Source organism: Ovis canadensis, chromosome 2 (genome assembly GCF_042477335.2).
Source record: "Ovis canadensis isolate MfBH-ARS-UI-01 breed Bighorn chromosome 2, ARS-UI_OviCan_v2, whole genome shotgun sequence".
Taxonomy (NCBI): Eukaryota; Metazoa; Chordata; class Mammalia; order Artiodactyla; family Bovidae; genus Ovis; species Ovis canadensis.
This window is the reverse complement of record NC_091246.1, coordinates 138,834,158-138,850,091: the sequence shown is the minus strand read 5'-3', so window position 1 is coordinate 138,850,091 and position 15,934 is coordinate 138,834,158. Positions and strand designations below refer to the sequence as shown.

The 15,934-nt window shown below is 43.0% G+C and overlaps 1 long non-coding RNA gene across 3 annotated transcripts in view; it reads left to right on the top strand.

Moving 5' to 3' along the window:
* Window positions 1-347: 347 nt before the first annotated feature.
* LOC138433836 (uncharacterized) overlaps window positions 348-15,934 on the top strand; it is a 151,691-nt gene continuing 136,104 nt past the window's right edge. For 2 of the 3 annotated variants that reach the window (XR_011254483.1, XR_011254485.1), the window contains exon 1: window positions 866-1,371. This is a non-coding gene — a long non-coding RNA (uncharacterized lncRNA). Of the gene's footprint in view, window positions 1,372-15,934 lie in introns of all 3 variants that reach the window. The other variant, XR_011254484.1, reaches the window with a different exon arrangement.

Below are 15,934 nucleotides of genomic sequence, written 5' to 3'. Positions count from 1 at the left end.
ACTGCTGTCTCCTAACTCATCGGTCATTTGTGAATGACATTTTCTAATTAAATAGGCACATTTTCACTAGAAATATTGGATCTTGTCTACTAGGATCCATATCAGAAGAGATGATGAAATACCAGGCATTCTTAACAAAAAAAAAAAAGGGGGGGGCTTTCCCCAAAGGCTCAGCGTAAAGAATCTTCCTGCAATGCTGGAGACACAGAAGACCTGGGTTCTATTCCCAGGTAGGGAAGATTCCCTGGAGAAGGAAATAGCAACCCACTCCATTAATCATGCCTGGGAAATCCTACGGACAGAGGAGCCTGGCAGGCTATAGTCCATAGGGTTGCAAAGAGTCAGACACGGCTGAGCAACTGAGCACACACACACAAATACAAATAGCACACTTTTGAAAAGTGCATTTAAATGTCAGTCATTTCTTAGGTGGGTCTCACCCACCTGGCACATTTGGCCTCACTTGTTATGTTCTGTTTTAGCATGAGACTCTAATGCCTGAACACAAGTTATTCCAGTTCTCAAAAGTTATGAATTTTGATATATGGCCCCTCATTATGAAAGCTTACCTCTTTTTGGCTTCACCCAGGTAAGCGCATGACTCTGGGCTTTTCCTGAAGGCTCCAACCTGGAATATGGGCTCTGCAGGCACCGACTTGTAAAGCAAAGTCCCACACGGGCAGGTATCACTGCCTTTAGTGAGCTGGGAAACTCTAGCCAGAGAACATGGAGTCGCTAAGTCTTTCAACGTAGGATGGGAGCCCCAACTTTGAAAGAGGCTAATCCAAACAAGTGACAAACTGCTGTACTTCAAAGACAGGAAATCCCTTCAATCGTTAAATTGTAAGGACAGAAAATGACCTACATTCAGGAAAATGGGGAGCTAGGAATTCAACATCATGTTTGTTCCAGTTTAATGAAGCGTGTTTGGTGAATATTAACTGGTTCTGAGGATTCCTATTCTGAGTAGCCACCAGAAACCCACATTTTCAAGATCTTATTTTTAAAAGTCACTTTTAAAAGTTCACAGCAGTTTGAAGTTATTGTGTAAAGACTCTCTCTGGGCCAGTTTTCACCCTTAAAATTTGTCTGGTTTAAAATTACAAATTACTCAGCATGTTTAAGAAACTGTATGAAAATGTCTTAACGTCTTCCTAAACGTCAAAACTAAGGGATGGCATCACCCTACAGTGCAGCTTTGGAAAACAAGCAGATGGATTGTTTCAGGTTTGACAGACAGACTGGAAGTTCCTCAATGGCAAAGCACGCGATTCTTCAGTAGTTTTTCCCAGCTCAGAATACAAAGTCTGGATGGACTTCTTGCCAGCTGCCAAAAGTACTTCGGGCTGTGGATCTAGCAGTTTGAACCATGTGAGTATAAGTACTAAATTCTTGCCCAGTTTGTTCAGAATAAAAAGAGGGCCTAGGGTAGCTAATGGGGACGGGGACGGGGACAGCCGATTCGGTGAATGCTGTTTTCTCACGGCAGGGCCTCTGTGCTCCCCCAGCACTAAGAATTCCTGAACAAATATGCGAGCAGGAAGGGAACGGGTGGGTGAAAGTCAGCCCCATCTCAGAACACAAAAGTTGTCCTGTGTTTACGTTTTCAAAAAGTGAAAATCCAAAAAAGGATTGAGACTGGAAAATTCCTGGGGAAACAAAAAGCTTAACCTACATTCCATGGTTGTATCAACTTAAGCCTTTCTGAGCAAGGAGGTCAAATTTAACTCTGCTTCCCTGTTTACCAAACAAGTCAACTTATTTTGTATGTATAGCTATAAACTGTGTGCAAGTTTCCCAAGTCAGGCACTCAGGATGAATTATGAATGGAATTAGCCAGCTTGACTTGGAATTTCCTCACTTTTACTGGTCTTTTAAACAAGATTTTTATACATTCATATGTAATCAATGGGACCAACACATGAAATGATCCTTAACGTAAAACACTCTGTTTTAGAGTGATTTTGCAGTTAAGGAAACTTAAATATGAACTTCTAATGTGGAAAAGGTAGTTTTTACATGCTGCTTTAAAAATGATCTGGAAAACTGATGAGCTGGTCACAGTATTTCTGTCAGAAACTGAAATCAAGTTTATATTTTAAGGTACAATTTTAAATACTTGCTTTCTTTCATGAAGCCAGTCTGCTGCTTATATCCTGAGCCTTAGTCACCTTAAAATACATAAATGTGTTATTTGGCTATTGAGTTTTTAAGTTGCAGGGGAGAATAATTTATATATTCATAAATACAGAGTATAAGGAAATCTTTCCTGAGTGCAAAACTACCTTTTAAACTCTCACTCATCTAAACGAGTGAATGATACAAATATACCTCTTGATTTAATTTTGGCTAGTAGTTATTTCATATCTTAATATATATTCTTTCATATTAAACTTGCACCAGCTTAAAATTTCCCTATAAACCGGCATGTCCAAATTGATTTCCATAACACTTTGTGTACATAAAAACTAAGAGATCAGGATCAATGTCAAGTTTTGGAGAGAAAAATGAACTTGGGATTGTTTTTTACTCCAACAAGGCACATGTTCAAATTGATCCCATATACATATAAAAGAAGATTAAAATATTTCTCAACTATTCATGCAGGAAGTAAAATGCAACACATGCCAACTATATTTTTATTATATAAATAATATAACAAAATACTTGGAACGGTTGAAAGGCAATCATTCAAGAATACATAAAAATGTAAAAGAATACAAAGCTGTTGGAAAAAAATACTTCTTAGTCGCTTAGAATCTAATTACTTGCACGTTTTAATGGTCTTGTATATTTTGGTTGTAAAATGTTTCTACAAACTTCTTGCCTTTTCAAGTACCTCAAATACATGAAGGACCAAAAACATTTTTTCCTTCATAATACATTCAAAAGTATCCATCATCTTGACAGAACTGTTATTATAGTAATAATTTTCTTATACCTAATTAAAATATTTCTATAGAATGGAAAACTCTGACTTTTCTTCGGAAGGGGGAATAGTTAGGGTTTAAAACATGTTTTAATAGTCATATAAAATGTATTCATCCCCAAGTTTCTTTACAAAAACCTTTGGTATTACAATTTTATCTAGATTACATTTATAGTTTTGGAATAAACCAAACCTCTTGAATAGGGTTGTACTAATCTTGGTTAAATTAAAAAAAAATTACTTCAGTGATATCTACTTGAAGAGAGTTAAAGAAATATTAATCCTGATGTTTTTAGTAGTTATGGAGATACTTTTTTCTGAGGGACAGCTGAACTTCAATCTGAAATGTGAACACAGAACAAAATAACACAAGTATAAAGTTTCCTTCTGAACTTAATAAATCAACAAAGAAATCTTTATCGTGAAATTTTAAATACAAAACTTTTAGTCTGAACTCTTGAGAAAATCCTATGCAGTAAAATATTTGTTTCTATATTTGCTCCTTAAACCTTCTTGTCCTTCATTTTTCAAAGGAGCACTGACTGACCACATTCACAACTGCTGTCTGCAGGGCATGGCTCAAAGTCACCGCCATGTCATCTGTCGCTTCTCCCCAGCAGCAGCCACGGTTGTCAAAAAGAAATTTTATTATTTATATCCATTCTTTTTAATTCTGTTTTTATTAGTTCTCAAAATCTTTGACAGCAAATGTCAAACCACATTTAAACTGTTTTGATTTTTAACTCCATGCTCCAGGCCAGATTTCAAATACTTTGCACATGATTAAAAAAAAAAAAGGGGGGGGTTGTTTAAAAAACTGTTAAAGAACATTTCATTCAGATAACTTAAGACCAAAAAGTCTAAAAAATGGACTATAATTCCCATTGTAAGTTAATTATAGTTAGTTTAAGCTAGAAGTGTCAAGTGAATACTCCTTAGCGAAAGATCCTCGGGTCCTCCATTTGCCTTGGACATTACCTGGCCACACAAAAAATCAAATGCTCTTGCCATCTGGAAAATTAAAAATACAAGGTATTCTCTTCCTCGTAACCCGCACAAGCCTCGACAGGAAACTAAAGGATCTTAGGCGGTAACTTTAACTTACCTCTTCTGGGCTTTAGCAAGTGGTTTACTTAAAAGTATTTACTTCTTTGCAAAAGGCAACTCATTCTTAAATGCAGCTGAAAACCTTGAACAACCCTGAGAAAAAATGATGCCCCGAAATGTGTCACTGCCCATTTACTTCCTGTTTCGCCAACTTATAAGTAATTCACTCCTGATACTGACTCCTCAGATGGCAGCGTTTGCATCTTTTTGGACTACAAAACGTGGCCCGTGGTTAGTTCTCGCTTACAAGCACCCATCTTTCACTGGGCGCCGTCACCATCATCTTTCTTCCTGGAAGACAAATCCTTTGCAGATCTCGCACCCCTCTTTACAAACCTGCGCGGGGCTTTCGGGGGGAGAGGGAGGCAAGACTTTGGTGGGAGCTGCTTCTCTTCACCAGAGCGAGGGTTGACTGCCAAGGCTCGGGCTGGGTTCTCCAGCAATTTCCTGCTGATTCCAGATTCCACTCGAAGCAGCGTGGAGAGAAGTCCGACTTCTTTTCCGTGCGGAGTCTCCACGTTGGACTTGGAGAGCCCGTGGCCGTGAGCCCGGGGCTGAGTCCCTGTCCCAGGCCGACGGCCAGCCCGAGGGGGAGGGCCGAGGAGAGGGGTCCCCGGGGCGGCGCGCCGCGCTGGGCTCCGGAGAGGGGGCTGCACGAGGGAGAGCTCGCTCCCACCGCCGCGGGCTCCAACCCCGGGGATGCACTTGAACCCGCCGCGAGCCCGCCCACTTGCCCCGCTCCGAGCGCACCCGCGCCGGGCGGAGCGGGACGCGGGCCTCACGCGCTGCTCTGCCTCGGTCGACAGAGAGGCCCAGCCCGGCCCCCGGCGCCGGGGGCCCCACCCAGTTCCCCGGGGTTAGCCCCGCGGCGGACAGCGCATCCCACTCTCGGACCTCGAGTCTGAAAGTGGAGATCGAAGGCCGCCTGTGGCAAAGCTCGGCTTACACTTCATTTTCCGATTTGGAGAAAATGTCACAGGAGAGAGGGGAAAGTGGAGGGGTGGGGGGGAAAAGAACCGTAAATTCGAGTTCGAGGGGGGCGAGGGCTGCCTGCTTGCGGCTGCGGGCGGCGCGGCGGCGGGGGCGCCCGGCGGGGATTCCCGGTCTCGCAGCGCACCCTAGTGGCCGCCCTGCGCCTCACCCGGTGCCCGCGAAGCTCACCGCGTCTCCCCGAGCTCATTACAGTCCGCAATATATTATTTCTTCCAAAGTATTGACAATGTGTGAGACTCCAGTAACCCCGCAGCTCTTGTCTGTAATCAGCACATTTATTCACATTTAGGGACAAGAATCCGAATTAAATCCCCGTGACCCAGATTGGGTTACAGTGTCATTTTCCCTGGATCCTCTTTTAAATCCACTCCACACCGCTTCTGTGTCTATTACATGCTAATTTAATTTTACTGTGGACGATATTTTCAGCATTTGCTGAGGACAGTAAATTTTGTAGTTTATGTTATTTCACTTTTTATGACTTTTTAACACTTAATAAAATTTTATTAGAGCACTTTTGTGTTTACAAGGCCACAAAACTCTTGGCAGGTTGTCAGAAGTCCTTTTTATTATGATCCTACTGATATACTGCGAGTAATGAAATAATCATGTCCAGAAATGTATCAAAGGCCAGAGGGATTATCCCACTTAATAGCTCCACAGATGCGCCCAGAAGAATGCGGACACGCGGCAGGACGGGCTGAGAGGCGGCGGGAGGAAAGAGGCAGCCCCCTCGTCTCTTTACCATTTCGGTGCTTTCCTAAAAGGCTACATGCAGGGTCATGTGACTTTCCGCGGTCTCAATAAAAAAAAAAAATTATTCTATTGCAATAGCGCTTTTCTTTTTATTCTCCTTGTGTGGGCATTTAAGGCTGTTCTAGTGGCAATGAGGCTGGCCCAGCATATCAGTGTCAGTCACTTTCTTCTCATTTCTAAGTGTACTTTTGTGGCATATAAGCAGCCGATGGTGACACTGGTGTTGATCCGTAGGGCTTCTCCAGCCCATGCCGAGAGAAGGCACTGGGAGGGCCCCAGAAGGGCTGGAGGTGTTTGAAGGAACTCTCCCCCCACCCCTTCTGGCAAACCGCACCTTTTACTGTTGCTTTTTGTTTTGTTTCGCAAAACAGGGGAATAGTCACTTGAGGACTCTGCTTTCTGCATTGTACAAAAGAACCACAGTATGCTGCTTTTATTTTATTTTGGTTTTGAGGGGATAAGGCTTGCTATGAGGACAGATACTGTAGCTTTTTTTTTTTTAAAGAACCATTTCCTTTTAAATATCCTTGTAGTCATTTAACACACTGGTGTTCATTCTTGCTGCAAAAGAAGGCCATTGTGCTTCCTAACCCCGAAAGCAAGGTGGGTGGCTTTGTTTTATAATTACATTTTCTGTCTTCAGCTTCGTGTTTCTCTTGCTCTGTTATTTCCTAAGTGGTGTGCCAAAGTGATCAAAGAGTGAGGCATGGAGTCATAAATGGAGTGATTTTGAAATTGCTGTTGCTGTATCCAGGGCACGTGTTCCTCTAAACTTTGGCTCTGAGGGGCTTTGGCAGTATTTTTCACAAGTGTGTGTGTGTGCGTGTGTGTTGCATGTTCCAACACATCACATTTGGATTTTGGAGTCTGTCATTGTTTAAAACAACCCCTGGGGAAGCGTGCCTCTTTCGCTGGATCGCCTCTACTACCCACATGCGTGGGCTCTCGGGTTCCGATGTACACAGGGGCTGCTCACCAGGGCTCTTTGATTTCAACTTCATGGGAGTAGTTTTGTTCTTTGTATGCCATTTGCTAACCATGGGCAAAACTTTGTGCCTGGTCTGTCTACTGTGTGTACAAGATGGTCTGGGTTCTAGAAAGAGCAACTGAAGGCTAGCAGTCATCCTTTAAGAAAAAATTATGTCCTGAGACTATCTGGGCGGCCATGTTTGTCTTTTCACAGTGTTTTCCATTTGCAGACATGAGGTGGTTTTCCTTTTTTTCTCTTGTTCAAATGATTTTTCTAATGTAGCTGAAGAGCTTGGAAAGAAAGTGATCTTAGGCTGGGAGGAAACACTCTTCCTTCTTCCTGGCTGTTACTGATGATTCGTATGCTTTGCCTTTTACTGCAAGAGACATAAGGCTGGACAGGGGAAAGGGTTCAGATTTTAGCCCTCCAAATTTCAGAGCATTTTACTTAAGGGAATTTATGCCCAAGTACAGGAATCAGGAAAGCATATTAATTTTAATTTTGCTATAAAGTGACAGTTCAATTTTATAAGTAATTTCTATCTAGGACAATTTAAATAACATCTCAAAGACTGGAATAGCCTTCAAGTTAGAAATATGTTTTATTAGATTATGAAGTAAACCTCTGCTAAGATAGATATTTTGAATGCATCAAAGTGTGTTTTGTAACTCTTATTCAAAAGAGCGGGAGATTGCCTTAAATAAGATAACTGATGACTTACGTCTTGGTGAGTGGAGAGCCTTGCTAGTGTGCACACGGATTTTACAGCCCTACTGAAGTGTCCAAAGCTGAAAGTAAAGAGTAGAGCCCCAGTTCTCTCACCTAGGGAATCCATCTTTGAAAAGAGGAGTAAAGGGGCCAAGCTAGAGGCAGGAAATCAGGAAACGGTCCCCTCACATGACCAATGTGTCAGAAAGCAGTCTCACACGCTGTCAGAAAGCAGGAGGGGTGGGGGTCCAGAGGACAGACCCTAGAGCCACACTGCTCGGGTCTGGTTTCACTCTGTTGCATACTCCGTGTGTGGCCTTAGACAAGTTGTTTAACCTCCTGTGTTTAGTTTCTTCATCTGTAAAATGGGACTAATGAGAGTACCTCCCTCCTAGTGGTTTTGAAGGGTTAAAAGAATTAGTTTATATGAAATACATAAAAAAGATCCTGAATGCTACTTTAACCCTAGGGAGACTAACTTAGCCATTACCTAGCCTGTGCTGGCACAAAGTAGACATCACTGAATATTTGTCGAGTGAGTGCGGACTCTTCTTTCTGCTGCTCAGGCTGCTTAGGTATGACCCAGGGCCAGTAACTAAGTCAGTGTCAGCGCCAGCTGTGTGCTTGACTTCACCAAGAATGGCCAGCACTCCAGGAAAAGGTGTGTCTAACTGTTCGTTTAGTTTTGTATGAGTTTGTCTCTCAATTAGCAATTGAGGTATAAAGTTTCCGAGGAAAGAAGGAGCTCAAATTTGAGGAGAAGGGTCCCCATATTCAGTGCAGTGCTTTGTAGAGAAGTAACAGATAACCAATACGATAATCTAGTTTAGGAACACATATCAAAGCACCCTTATCATCATTTGTTATTCAATGAACTGTAGTTACAGACACTGTGCTAAACTGTTTGATACATGATCCCACATCATCCTCACACTGGCCTTCAAATAGGTAGTTATCATAATTCATCTTTTACAAGTAAGAAATATGAAGCTCAGAGAAGTCAAGTGACTTTCCCAAGGTCACACAGCTAGTAAATGACAGATCTGGAAGCTTAACCCAGGTCTCCAGGAATGTAAAATTTATGCAGTTAATCAACCTCTGTTCTATACTACCTCCCAATCTGTTTGGTTTTATAGAGCTCCCTAATCAATGTGGTCATTTATGATTTATAGTGTAAACCATCATGAAAATGGAAATAATGAAGGCTGTTAAGTCTTGAGTCATCAGCATCTTGTACAGTGATTTGAATGCCTGCCAGACTCAGGGGAGCGAGACACAGGCCTGCCTCCCTGGGCCTTGCCTACCTCAGTTCCTCCCACGGCTACAAGTGGATGTTTGAAAAAAGCCAAGGAGAAATCAGGATTATTTTTTCCACCCCGTTGGAAAATCATGATTAAGATGAATCTACCTGAAGTATTAAAACAACAGGTGAATGGAACTGCGTGTGTGTGTGTGTGTGTATGTGTGTGTGTGTGTGTTCAGTTGCTTTAGGCGTGTCCGACTCTTTGCAATCCTATTGACTGTAGCCCGCCAGGCTTCTGGCAGGTGATTAAAGACTTAAAAAGCAGAATTCAGACAAGTGGGTGGCAGAGCACTTTTTCCTTTTCACCAAGAGTTCTTCACGGACTTTAAAGATAGTCATTCTCCTGAGCCAGTTGACAGGTTTCCTGACCATTTCAGGGGGTAAAGAACAAACTGAGACAATAAGGAAAGCCTTGATCCACATACAAGGTCACTTAATGGCTGGCAAAGGTGGTGCAGGCGTGGTCTGCTTTAACTACATGACTGCATGATGGTACCTTTAAACACATGTGTGCAGAATCCCAAAAGAGGCCATCAAAGAGCCCACACGAGAGAGACACTGTAGGGAACAGTCAACACCCCCTTGGGAAAAAATACATCCAAATCTAAATGTTAAAAGTGGACGATGAAGAGACGAAAGCTGATAAGCAGTATACTTTTCTCGAGAAGAAAAGACTCAGTCTTGGGTTGGTGAGATTCTACCACCACCAAAACAATTAGAATTCAACTTTGACTTGTGACTTCACTGCTGGGAGAAGGGCAGGGAAAGGGGAGGAAACGAGGTGCCTCCAAGAGGCTCATGACTCCACACAGCTCCAGCTCCCTGCCCTAACAGAGAGGCTTGCGGCCTCACCAGTCGGGATTCGCTGCTGGGGATGTATGACCAAGCACTGATGGTGGAGCTGGGCAAGGTTCTGGGTTGACCAGTCCTCTGAGCACTCAACTCGCCGTTCTATCTTGGGCTTCTCCTTTTTGAAAGATAAAAGTAGTCAGAATTTTAACTCACATTTACAGAGTTTGGGGAATACAGACTGTATTTAGAGTTCATTTTGAGCTCTTCGCCATGAAGTCTGAATGAATTAAAAAAAAAAAATAGACAAGTACCATATTGTGCCTTGCTGAATATTTGATAAGAACACGAGAAAACTAAAAAACCAGCATCAGTTGCTGAATTTAACCCCACTGACATAAAAACGTAGCACGATGGACCATAGAACTGAAGTTGAAAATCTCTGGAAAGAAAGAACTGATGATGCTCCAGCCATTTGGCAGCAGATAAAATATTAAGCCATCAAAACTTTTAAGGACCTTGAGTCATTTTCTTCAAATTGGACTTGCCTTTCTTTCTGCATCTGTGAATTTGCCATGTTAAAGTTTATTGCTATAACCAGTTTTGAATGATAGTGCATCTTTTTTGAAAAGGTCTGAGTACTTTTTGATTATTTGATGGAAAGGATATACACTTTTCCTTCTTATGCAGCTTTCAAACCAACTGCTCTGATATAATAAAATCTTGAAAAAAATGTATGCACCCTTGTTAAGCTAAGAGCACACATTATGCTCCCTGAAAATTATGTGATTGCTGAAAGCATGTTATGAATGCGATGGTTCTCAGCTCTAGATTAGTCAGCTAGCCGGCAGATCAGATCTTACTCCTACAATTCCGGAATCGAGAATGAATGCAATGATCAGCAATGCCCAAATGCAAACCTCAAGGCAACAAAGCAGTGAGCCCCCAGGGCAGGCTGTGAGGACAGGAAGCCACTGGAATCTGGTTGCTAGGAGACACTTGCTTTTGCTGGAGGCAGGAAGATGTCCTTGAGCGTGGCTTCCCCTGGGGTCGGCTTTGGACAAGCTGTGAGTCAGTCTGTCCTTGCTAGTGCCACCCTCCCAGCAGGATTGACCAGCCCATGGTTGCAGGTGACATGGGGGGGCAATGATGGGCTCTGTCACCTCAGCAAGTTTCTCACACATGCCCTGCCTTTCTGATAGACTCTTGAAATCAGGAACTATTTCATATGTCTATTCTGGGTTATGAGGATATGGCAAAGGTAGACCCCTGCATGATGCTTACATCTGTAAGAATTTTGCAACATGAAATTACATGAAACAGGGGACTTCCCTGGCAGTCCAGGGGTTAAGATTCTGCTTCCACTGCAGAGGTTGCGGGGTCGATCCTTGGTCAAGGAACTAAGACCCCACAGGCCATGCTGGGCAGTGAGGTCAAAACAAAACCAATAAATACATGCATAAATACACAAATAAATAAAAGTACAGGAAACAGCCTACAAGTGCCGCAGAGAAAAAGAGGGATAGGATCATTAGTTAATAGGAATAGAAAGAGATGTCCTGGGAGAGAGAACTGGGGCTGGGGGGCTTGCTTAGGGAAGGATGACTTTGACAGGAGAATAACATCGACCTGGGAGAGCTCTCTTGGGGGCGGGTGGGGTGGAGGACAGTGAACCTTGTCTTTCTTGCTCACAGAAGTATCCCTAGTGCCTAGGTCAGTGATTGGTAGAAGGTGCAGCCTCAGTGCTCAAGGGTGTTAAAAAATTAGGGTGCTACTGGGAGATTCTGAGCATGGTAGAGAAGAAAGTTTTGTGGTTTATAAGTGCTCTTCCTTTTTTTAAAAAAAATATTTATTTTAATTAGAGGATAATTGTTTTACAACATTGTGACGGTTTTTGCCATACGTCAATATGAGTCAGTCACTGGTATACATGTGCCCCCCTACATCCTGAACCCCTATCCCTCCCTCCCTCCCCACCTTAGCCCTTCAGGTTATCACAGAACACGGGCTTTGGGTGCCCTGCTTCATACATCAAAGTCGCACTGGTCCTCTGTTTTACATATGGTAATGTGTATGTTCCAATGCTGTTCTCTCAAACCATCCTACTCGCCCCTTCTCCCACTGAGTGCAGAAGTCTGTTCTTTACGTCTGTCTCCTTGCTGCCCTGCATGTAGAATCATCGGTACCACCTTTCTAGATTCCATACAAGTGCTCTCTCAAATGCATTATTTCTCAAATACATGCAGTTTATTTATATGCCAATTACAACTCAGTGAAGCTATTGAAAATACACGATCTCATTGAAGTCAAATCAAGTCACTCAGTCGTGTCCGACTCTTTGTGATCCCATGGACTGTAGCTTACCAGTCCATGGAATTTTCCAGGCAAGAATACTGGAATGGGTTGCCATTTCCTTCTCCAGGGGATCTTCCTGACCCAGGGATCAAACCCAGGTCTCCTGTATTGCAGGCAGACGCTTTACAGTCTGAGCTGGTGCAGGGCACCTGCTCTTTATTTCTCAGAGGAAGAAACAGAAGGACCCAGAGAGGCTCATGGCTTGCCCGAGTTTAGATGTTTCAGAAGCCGAGACTCCTGGGTCTTCTCTTTCCACACACCTCGTTTGCTCCCTTCTGGGAGCAGCTCTCTGCTGAGGGGCTTGGGACAAGGCCAGCCTCTGGTGAAGGAGGCCAGCCGGGAGGCGGTGACAAATGGCTGTTTATGAGGTGACTGTGGTGCTGGCTCGGGGGACTGGAGAGGAAAACAGGAGAGCAGGGTTTTCTCTCTCTCTCTCTCTTTCGCCCTGTGCTTTGCTCACTTTGCCTTTACTCCCCATTCTCCCTCAATCGCTGCTGGGGTCCGGACCTCTGAGGACATTCCTTGCTAAGAGTCACTTGGGTGGACTCCACGACTGCCACAGTGGCCACAGGGCCAGCTTTGGGACAATACTGTACTGTCCAGAGAGGAAAGGGCAACCTCCCCCTCCCCAGTTTTATTGAGACAGAATCGACAAATAACATTGTCTAAATTCAAATTATGCAATATAATGCAAATTGCATGTTTACAAATTTGCATATTGCAAAAGGATTACCAAAAAAACAAAGATTAGTTAACATTCATCACCTCATATAATTACAATTTGTTTCCCTTGTGATGAGAACTTTTAAGATCTACTCTCTTAGCTATGTCTGAATATACAATCAGTTCAGTTCAGTTCAGTCGCTCAGTCGTGTCTGACTCTTTGCGACCCCATGAATCGCAGCACGCCTGGCCTCCCTGTCCATCACCAACTCCCGGAGTTCACTCAGACTCACGTCCATCGAGTCAGTGATGCCATCCAGCCGTCTCATCCTCTGTTGTCCCCTTCTCCTCCTGCCCCCAATCCCTCCCAGCATCAAAGTCTTTTCCAATGAGTCAACTCTTCGCATGAGGTGGCCAAAGTACTGGAGTTTCAGCTTTAGCATCAGTCCTTCCAAAGAAATCCCAGGGCTGACCTCCTTCAGAATGGACTGGTTGGACCTCCTTACAGTCCAAGGGACTCTCAAGAGTCTAACTGTAGTCACCATGCTATATGTTGCATCCCTAGAGCTTATGGATCTCACAACTGCAAGTAACTGTAACTTTGGACCATTTTCACCCAATCCCCTCACCCACTGCCCCTGTCTCTGGCAAGTGAAAATCTGACCTCTGTTTTGAGTTTGTTATTTTTTAGATCCCATGTATAAGTGATATCATACAGTATTGTCTTTCTCTGACTTATTTCACATAGCATAATGCCCTTGAGAGCAACACCTTTTGGATCTGAAGCATGATATCTGTGGCACCTCTTGAGAAGGTCTGATATGCTAAAGAATACAAAGAATGAGATTTGGAGCCCGTCAAATATTACTCACATTTGAACTGCACTTGTGACTGTTGCATTTAAATAGGTATTTAAAAGACCATCTTAATGGGCTTCCAGCTCTGGTTTCAAAAATAGTCATGCAACTCTCACATGTGTGAATGAAAATCACCTAGATTTTGACTTGAAAATTAAATGGCCTCACAAATATAAGCCATTAGACCGTGTGAGAGAGGCCATATAGTCCCAGGCACTTTGGAAGCAGATGACTAAAGCTGGAATCCACATTCTACCATTTATTGAATACTAGGTGTTACTTAACCTCTTCGAGTCTCAGTTTCCTACTTAACAGGTTTGTGTGCCAATTAAATAATAAATGAAATATAAGGAATTGTTTGCAGCTCCACTGATCACCTTCTGGCTGGTCACCACCGTCACCTCCATCATCAGCTCATCATCTTCATCAGCTGCATTACCAAAAACAGTCTGTCCTAGCCCGTGGCACTAGAGAAAAGCAGATTTGCTTCCTTTAGCATCTGGAGTCTCCCGAGGCTGAAGGTTATATTCCTAATGCTACAACTTTAATGACTTTTACCCTTATACCTCCTTCGGCAGTCTTTTTCTCCCCTACCAACTTGCTCATCTAGACCTGTTCCACCTGAAGGGCTTCTTGGTACACATTTGTTGAGTAAATGCATGAAATGAATCGCATCACATCCAGTGAGGATTCTTCCTTTGTGAAGGGTTGTGGTGGTGGTTGGTGAATAGTGTCGATAAATAGGAGGGACTTGGGTCAAGGGTTTCTGTGGGGTTAGGTGCTAGATTCTCAACCCAGTCATTCAGAAATTCCTTTGCATTAAACTGCAAAGCAACCAACTGGAAAAGAAAAATTCAGTCAACTAGATCTTTTAGGGAAAACATCCAGGTTAGCAAGCTTTTTTCCCCACTCTGACGTCCTCTCATCAGCCTCTGCAGTGGCGTGGCTAGATTGAGTCATTGTCCCAACCACAGCCTTATCTGAGGCTCCTGTGACACAGCCCCCAGTTCAGTGTGCTTTCCAGCCCCAGAGCGCTCAGCCAGCTGCTCTAGAAAAAGCAGGCTTGACCATCTCCAGCCCCTTCACCAAGCCTCCATGACCTGTTTGTTCTCATAGTCATTTTGGTGCCGAAGCCCAGTTTGCATCAGAGTACAGATAAGGGGTAGAACAGCAATATTAACCGCCTGCATAAAAGGCAAATGGGAACAGGAATTTTTTTTTTTTTTTAAAGCCAGCAAGGAGTTCAAGAAATCAGCTCGAGTGAAAGGCAGTTTGGGGCTAGTAAGACGTATCTTCCCAAGAGGTATCATACCAATATCTGGAAATAAGAGGTCTCTTCTTAATAACAAAGTCAAACAGACATATACCCACCCTTTAGTCTTTTAGTCATACTTCAAAGTAAAAAAAAAAAAAATTAAGTATTAGGCCTGTATTTTCCTTTATTAGCAGAAGTACTTCTTCATATTCTCCCAAGAATGGTAGTGGCTAATAGTGACCTTGAACAGGTTCTAGGATCCTGGCAAACTCACTTAACTCTGGCTGCTCCATCCCAGGAGCTCAGACTGCCAGTCTTGAGTTATCTCAGCTGGGGATCTGGCTTTACATTTCTTTGCATAAATTCAGGCCATGGGTCTCATCCTAAAGTAATATCAGATCTGTATCCAAGAGACACTTTTCTTTTAGATTCATTTGCCTATCCACCAATCCAGTCCTTAAATATTTTCACACAGTCTATATATTCCAAAAGATGCCTTGTCTGTCTTGACTACTGTATCTCTAAAACTTAGCCTATGTCTGGAATAGCATAATCACTGAAAGAATATTTGTTCAGTAAATAATCAAATGATTATCAAATGCCCACTGTGTATTGAAACTGGAGGGTATCAATATGATAAAACACGGTTCCTGACCTCTTGGTATTCACAATTCTTTTTCAGCCTGGCTTTGTACCTCATCAGAAAAATAGATTTCAAGGCTGCTAATGCTCTTTTTATATTCAATTGACTGGCCATTTCAATAACTGACTGCATAGTGCATTGAAACAGATGCAAAATTCCCTTCAGAGACAAATGAGGGGAAAAAAAAATAATCAGCTTCACATCATACAGATTCTCATAATTTCTCCCTAAAGTGCACAGCACCTAGTCACTAATTGCTGTAGGAGACTTTGGAGACACTGATCTAATGACGGCACCATTTCCTACAGGTCTTGTTAGTTCCTAAAACCATATGTAAGAAGTTATTGTATTTGGTTTTCTTAAGCCGTATTTTAAAAGCAAGGCATTTAATTAGTGCTTGTTAAGATGTTGCAAGTGCTCTGACCGCTTCTGTCACCTCTGCTGTTTCTTCTTGGTCAGCATATTTTCTGAAAGTGTTGTTTCCAGGAAAGCACATGAGATGTTTCTCTGTTTGGAAGCTGTGTGTGTCCACACGAAGCTGGTTTGGAATGGAGACCCAGGACCTTGTCAGACTGGCTGTGCAGGAAGGGCCTCTATGTTCCCAGC